Genomic DNA, 8241 nt, shown 5'->3' with positions numbered 1-8241 from the left:
ATCTGTACGAAGAAAAAAATATATAATACAAAAAATAAGAAGCTTTTGTTGTAAAAAATGTTTCGTCAGTTTGTTTAATCCTGTTTTGCTGAATTGATATGTTGTGAGTTGTAGTGAAATGTTGTACCATCTCCTTCCCAGCTTGCTTCCATATCCTGGCTGCCAGAGAGAGAATGAGAGATAAGATAGTATGTCCAGTACTGGGTTCAGGTCCAACACGCAACAAGGCAGAGTGGAGTTCACACAGCTAGAGTAGTGATTGATCACAATACTGAGTGCTTGTCCTCTATCATCCAATATCCCTAAAGGCAAGAGCATCTGCCGTTGTTTGCAAACATTAAAATTGAATGGGTACGGGGATGGATTCCGTAATACGACAGTGTCACTCGCCAAAAAAGAACTGCTACAATCTAACAACATGTCATGATGCAAACATATACATTTGTGTAAATGTATCTTTCCGGGGATAATGACCTTCAAATGAATTAGAATAATGCTTTCTGTGTGCTGTTTGTCCTCTAGTTCCACAACCTGCAGGAGCTGAGGCATAGTGCATCGCTGGCCAACAAAGTCTTCATTCAGAGGGACTACAGCGAAGGCACCACCTGCAAGTTCCAAACTAAGTTACCCTGGAACTGGAAAGCAGGGTGAGGGGGCGTATAGAGAAAACCTTCGTTTGTTTTCTTTTCAATGGCAAATGTGTGTGATGAGTAGGGCTGTCACAATTTTTACATAATCGTCTAATCGCGATTATTTGACATAATCGCGATTATTTCTCATAATCGTCATAATCGTTTCTATGTTGAAAAATGTTTATATATATTTTTTTAAGTCAAAACTAGTGGAAATAGCAGATCTACAAGCTCACAACGTGTCGCATCGCGACGCGTTGTGAGCTTGTAGATCGGCTATTTCCACTATCAATGTTCATTTTCAAGTATAAAGTTGGCAAATATGTCAGTCATTTCTTTGTATATTTAGGTTATGTGTCATATCTACCGTGTGCAACTTCAAAGCCTAAAAGCCAAACAGAAATGTAATTGTGACAAAAACACAATTAAATCGTTAATCGCAATTATTTGAGCGACAATCAATCGTCATGTAAAATGTTATATCGTGACAGCCCTAGTGATGAGTAGATGTGTGTGTATTTGTGTCTGTAGTGTAGCTCAGAAGTACGATTTTAACCGCTGCTGCTTGTGGCAGGGCCACTCGGTCAGCACTCAGCAGTATTAAAATATTTTAAGAAAAGTGAGGATGTGTGTTAAAGTGTGGATGCATTGAATTACCTACTTTCGTAATAATGATAGCGTCACTTGCAAAAATAAGTTATCAGCCAACGAAACTGTCATACTGCTGGGGCTTCTGCTCAGCTGCTCCACTGCTGTGGAATGCCCTCCCTGACCACCTGAGAGCACCACAGTCAGTCGATGCTTTTAAAAGGGGACAGTATTATTTTAGCTGTGTAATATACGTGATCCACCATGTGCTTTTAAACCATATCTGAGCTGTGTATAATTGTGCACTGTTCTTAATTTACTAATTTAAACTGCCTTTGACCATTTTAGTCCCTTTTAAATCTTCTTGTTTTGTTTTTGCTTTGTTTCTTTGCCTTTTTGAATGAAGCACTTTTGTTTCAAATATATATTTATTATATGATTTCAACCCAGGCCCTAACTTGCCAAGGCCCTGCTTGGCTTTACTATTTAACATATGTCTTATGCCCATATATGGAGATCCCTGTCCCAATGTCATCAATATTAAGGACATATCTGGGAATGCCCATATTTGGTAATGCCCATATATGGGCATGTTTTGACATAACCTTGTTGTCTTTCATGCAGGGGTCTCCATATATGGGTAACTGGTCCGATATACATCACTGGCCAGATGGCCAAGAATTGAACCCTGAGGCGTCTTACTAGTTATTATGCAATGAAGTAAATAAGGGTTTACTACTCAAGCTTTATTATGAGTGCAAATTAACTACCTATCGGTATCTGTCGACGTTTGGATGCACACTTTACTCGCAGTAGCATAACATATTATACTGTATGCTCATGCTTGTCTCCAGATTGAGCGGACACTGTTTGAGGACACTGTGAAGACGTTGAATAACTACTACACCGAGGCGGAGAAGATTGGAGGCCAGTCCTACCTAGAGGGATGCCTGGCCTGTTCCACTGCCTACCTCATCTTCCTCTGCATGGAGACACGCTATGAGAAAGTAAGACTTGGAGAAGATGTCTCTTGCTGGCCCAGGATTACCTGGGTTGATAATCTTTTGCCATTTGTTCTTTCATTCTCTCATGTCAACTTGCCATTATGATCTGTCTGTGATTCAGGTACTTAAGAAGATTGCCAAGTATATTCAAGAACAAAATCTACGAGAAGATCTACGCTCCCAGAGGGCTGCTCATCACAGATCCCATTGAAAGGGGAATGAGGGTTGTATCCTTACGTGCGTGCGTGCGTGCGTGCGTGCGTGCGTGCGTGCGTGCGTGCGTGCGTGCGTGCGTGCGTGCGTGCGTGCGTGCGTGTGTGCGTGTGTGTGTGTGTGTGTGTGCCTTAAATATTTTATACTTTAGCTATTGAAAAATAGCAGATATACAAGCTCACAGGGCGGCTCTGCGAGCTTGTAGATCTGCTATTTTTGAAAAGTCGTGGAAATGTGAACATTTGTAACTAAGGTTTTGCTTCTGGGGGGGTCCCTCGAATAACATATTTTGAGATGGGTGTCCGTTTTGGGGGTCCTTCACATGAAAAAGTTTGAGCAGCACTGACACAATGACACAATTTCACGCTTAAAAAAGAAAAGAAAATAGCAGATCTACAAGCTTGCAGTGAGCTGTATATCTGCTATTTTTCAATAGTTAAAGCACAAAATAATGCTTAATAATGCGTTACCAGTCTAAATGGGTTAAACCCCCTCCCCCTATGAAGAACATTCATGGGGTGCCCGCAGTGAATCCTTGTACCCAGGGCCCAGAATTTGGTGCGACACCCCTGGGGGGGTGTATGCATGTCAGCATGTATTACCATGTGTGATCATTGATCAACTTTCACAACTCTTATGTCGGCAGCCCTTAACTCCTCTTTCATTAGATTGAAATCTCTATTTACGAGGACCGAGGCTCCAGTGGTTCCAGCTCAGGCAGCAGCACAGCACAACATCCGGTAGCACTGGTCGATGACGAGGCACACACACAACCACTCAACCATACCACTAGGCCTGTTTTTCACTCACCACCATGGATGGTCCACCTGGAGAAGCTTAGACAACAGACACTAGAGCTCTTGGCTGAGTTCCCATAAAGGCTATAGCATGTAAAACGAAACACAAGGCCAGGCATGTTGCTCCTCATCTCTCACTGCTAAAGTTGTCCTGGTCTGACTCATGTGCAGGCTGCTAGGGAGGGAAAGAGACTTCACATGAGAACCCACCTAGAGTCAACCAACAGAAAGCTCATTATTGCAGCTCATTACCATCAACTGCTAGGGCAGGGGTCTTCAACAGGGGGTCCTCAGAGTTACTACAGGGTGTCCTCCAAATCTTTGTGTGTGATAGGAACTTTTTTTTCTCTACACTACCACTTACCCTAGTATCCCTATTATGTGTGGAACGAATATCCAAGCTACAAAATAGCAGATTTACAAGCTTGTAGATCTGCTATTCTTGGCAAAGAGGTTTGGTGTAGAGGGAAACAAGACAGTCAGACTTAAGTTTTGATGGTTCAAGTGGTTAAATGTCTAGAATTACACAGACCAACAACCTACACTGATGATAGTGCTGTCAAACAAGTCTACTCTGTCTAAGAAATCTATGAACATTTTTAATCTCCAACACAATTTTATACAGTATGTAATGGGGGTCCCTGCTTCATCTCTCTCTCAGTTAAGGGGTCCTTAGTCTGAAAACTTTGAAGACCCCTGCATGTGCTAGGGGATTAATGATGTGTAAAAAAGAAAAGGGAAACATTGGCCATACAGTCTTTCCAAAACTTGCTGGAATGTGGAATGTTATTTGACCGAATTATGTTGATATATGCAAAGATTTGATGAGGTCAAGCACATCTACCTACCTGGAACCTAGCGCCCAGATGTGCTAGAGAACAGCAGCAGCCAATCTGCTGAGATTTAAATCATTTTATCTGTCTGGTAGCTATTGAATGTAGGTCAGTACCCCCATGTACATTCTGTAGTTCAGTGGTTCTCAACCACTGGTGGTACTTGAGCCCCCTCTGGTGGTACTCGGAGGAATCTTCCAAAAACAGGAAAAAGGACATAAGTAGTGAAATATTTATATTATACTACATGTGGTTGTGGTTCTTCTGGTTGAGATGGGCTCTCCGGCTGTGCTGAAATGAGCATGAGGGCACACCTAGCCGCTAATAGAATATTTGAGAACGTTTATTATTCACATATCATCAGTTTGCACGGGAAGTTCACAAACATAGTAGCAAAATCTGGTCACCACATTATTGGCTTAGAAATGCAACAACAACGAAAAGATCTCCATGATTATTCAAAAAATAAATTGGCCTCCTGTGTTAACGTGCATAGCTGAATAGGATGGGGTCTACGCACCTGTATTTTAACATTATTTATACATTATTATGGTGGTACTTGGAGAGACAGATATTTTCTGAGGTGGTACTTTGTGTAAAAAGTTTGAGAACCACTGCTGTAGTTGATCTGTAGTCTTTCTCACTTGCAGTTTCCATGTTATTTATTACATGATCTTAAATTACATTCACATGCTCATAGACACAACTGTACAGTAACCTCTTGGTTGTGCAACAAAATATAAATGAGCCTTCAAGAAACACATTTTAATACTGCTTTTTTGTTTAATACACATGGTAATGAGGGGTGTACTGTATGACCAACATCAAATAAATACTGCTTCATCACCACAATATTATGGTAATCTGCTTTCTTTTTGTGCATCTTTCGATGGCCAGTAGAGGTTTATAATCCCCCTGAAGATGTTGATTGGAACAATTTGAATCGAGTTTGGTTCCTTGTGTTCCAGGAGTGCAACACAGTTGACATTTAATGACAAGCAAATAGAGTAGATTTCCATATCGTCGTTGTCGGGTGGAAACCTCATGTACAAATACAGTTTGTTTTGTATGTATCGTTTTAATAATGATTTAGACTAGTGAAAACAGCCAATCTACAAGCACACAACACCTCGCGGTGTGAGGCGTTGTGTGCTTGTAGATCTGCTGTTTTCACGATTTTTGTGTGACGGCCTTGTGTGATGAAGCGAGGCTTTACATCGCAAATAAACATGCACATTTGAAACTTGGGAGATACGAGGTTTCTGCCCGAGAGTGACGATATGCAACATGGAACAAAACTTAAAGAGAGGAGAGGGACCAGAAGGACGAAGGAGTAAAGGAGAAGAGGGGTGAAGGGAGGAGTTAATTTGTTCTGGGCTGAATGGGGTCATCAAAATGCCACCTGGCCCAGAGACCTCCAAAACCTTCACCCATTATTGCATGTGAATTAATAGGAGATTTATAGTAGGAGATATGAGGCTCAAGTTCAAGTTGGGGGCTTTGTCTCAAAAAGGAAACTTGAAGCTACCTATGCACATTAGAGATATAGATATACAAGATAATACATCCTTTTTTATGGCGGAGATCAATCGATTCTAGATCCGTTATGGAGCAAGATATTTAAAGGTAATATACACCTCCAGAGAATGGGGCTTTTAAGCCGTGACATCATTTTGTGGTCAGACCTCCAAGCAGATTTATTATCAATATCTGTCCCTCGCTATTTCAACAGATCCGAGACAAAAATAACGACTAAAGTTAATTCTACCACTTTCCTTTCAACAACAAAGAGAAGAAAAATTTGTAAATAGTGAAAATAGTGCCTTTTGCCCCCAAAAGTTCTCCTCTGCCTACAAAATGATGTCAGACTTAACAGCCCCATAGATACAGTTTTATCCTGTCTTGCACACACACACCAGAGAGGCACTGTGTGACCTTGCGGACTGAGATGTGACACACTGTGTCCAGGGCCAGCAGCAGGTCCAGCTGCCCATCGCTGTCGAACTCTTGTCACCGTGCCACCTGTCACCCTGGGAGACAAAATACCTTTCTACGAACCATCTTATGTAACAGTCCAAATGGTATGTTTATCTGGCATTTAGATATAATACAACTCCCATACCCAGACCTGCAAGGAGGCAGTACATTTAGTTGTGTATAATCAGTCAAACCTCAAGCCTGTAATAAAAAATAAATCAACTGTTATTGCAATCTTCAGTTACTGGAATGAAGCACTTTGCATTGCTTATATGTCACAGTAAATGTCAAAGAAGAAAAGAACGAGATGAAGCTTGATATATGATTATCAAATAAAATGCATTATTTATTACACAAGCACAACTTAAACTGTATAAGAAAACATTTGATGTATAAAACAAGATAATTAAAAAACAAGTGAGAAATAAAAGATTAAACCATTGTCAATGTACAATATAACACCAGTATTTACAGAACTCTTCAAACCAAATATGCAATAAAAATCAATGTGCAAAAACAAAGGATCATGAAAATATACTTTCTGTACAAAATAACATGACTATACAATTTATTTGATAAATCAAAAGAAAAACTAAGACCCATCTCGTAGTGGTGTCCAATAAGAACTAATAACCAAAATACCAAAGGAATAACTAGGACCCATCTCGTAGTGGTGTCCAATAAGAACTAATAACTGCAGTGAAGTCAAGTGCTTGGAAGGGGAGAAAAAAATAAATAAACAAAACACACTCCAAAAATGTACTTGAGTACTCTACTCAAGTAAACGTGAGTAGGGATTGGAGATCCTGGCGAGCATCTGGGCTCTCAACAACCTCAGTCGTTGGCAGGGTCCAGGTGGTCTCTTGGAGGCGACGGCAGCAGATGGTCCCTGTGGATGGAGGAGAAACACAGGTGTTTTAGTATCAATGTCCAGCTCTTTCTCGACTACAATGCGTAAATATCTTGCCACACGAGTAAATCATACATAGAGTAAGTTATGTCTCGCCATAACTAAGGCAGTTAATAGTTACATACATTATATATTCAAACAATGCAATTCACAACTACAACAAAACATTTAATTACAATATTGTTATCCTTGTATATATTTATTTTAATTTCATCAAGCTTACCAATATGTACATATTGTAGCATTAGCCCTAAAATTAAGCTTTGTTTGGTGCTCGTATAGGTTGGTAAGCTCTCTCATTAAAGAAATTAAAATTAAAAAAAGGAAATTTCGCAATTTCATTTAGAGTTTGAGTACATAATTTGTGTACAATGTAACCAGTAACCATGTCACTTATTCTATATGAACGTTTTGCCTCACCTTCCTCCTCTGGGCCATCCTGCTGTTGTTGGGGTCATCGATGAGTAGGCACGTCCTACTGTTGGCGACGTAGGTCAGCAGGTGGTGTTTGGGTGGCGGTGACCTCTGTCCTCTGCAGGCAACACCTTGGTGGCATTCTCCCTGGCAGGAGTCTCCCTTGCAGGTTCTCATTGTTGGCCTACGATTGGCGCCTGTGGTCTGAGACACGTACTTCTGCTGGAGGAAGCCTTGCATACCCCTGCAAAAAGAGAGAGATGACAATAAGCAGAGGGTTAGGGTTATGAACTCCAGTCAATAAACAACAAGGTAAATAGTCACATAAATACAGCACAGAGTAACCTCGCCCACCAGGCTTTCTGAGGGAAAGCCTGGTGAATGTTGATCCGGTCTAGGCGGAAACCACAAAAACCACGAAAAGTGAAGTGATCCCAGACTAGCACAGAGAGAACAGTGTAGTGCCTCAGGTAACCAATTAACCTAGCATCTGTCTATACAACATGCTAAATACCATCTAAACATGATTCTTAAACATGTGGTCAAGTTAACAAAACCATGAGAACAAGCCTTACTTCAACCAGCCAGTCATGGGTGCACGCTTCTTCTTGGCCACGGCAACTCTCTTCCTGGTGGTGACCTGTGGGGGAGAAGAAAGAGGAGAGTCAGTTTCCGTGTCTGAACTGTCGGTCAGACACGGAAACCAACTCACCTGTTGCTTGGCTGCTGCTCCTGCTGAGGCATCCTTCTCTGGCACCCTGGGATTCCGGGGGTCATCGACCAGGGTACACGTCCAGTCGTCCTGAGTCTCCTGACGGCGCTGGGTCCAAACCCTCTTCAGGACCACCCTGGTGTTTGATGGGTTGTTGGGGT

The 8241-nt window shown here is 41.4% G+C and overlaps 1 pseudogene across 1 annotated transcript; it reads left to right on the top strand.

Moving 5' to 3' along the window:
* The first annotated feature begins 359 nt into the window (after window positions 1–359).
* Window positions 360–3194, top strand: LOC308297377 (golgin subfamily A member 7B-like; annotated as a pseudogene). The gene is made up of 5 exons: window positions 360–368; window positions 523–647; window positions 2075–2227; window positions 2346–2451; window positions 3106–3194. The product of its transcript is annotated as a golgin subfamily A member 7B-like (transcript).
* The last annotated feature ends 5047 nt before the right edge of the window (window positions 3195–8241 follow it).

Source organism: Nannobrachium achirus (genome assembly GCF_963921795.1).
Source record: "Nannobrachium achirus genome assembly, chromosome: 13".
In the NCBI taxonomy this organism is placed as follows: domain Eukaryota; kingdom Metazoa; phylum Chordata; class Actinopteri; order Myctophiformes; family Myctophidae; genus Nannobrachium; species Nannobrachium achirus.
This window is presented reverse-complemented; position numbering and strand designations above follow the sequence as displayed.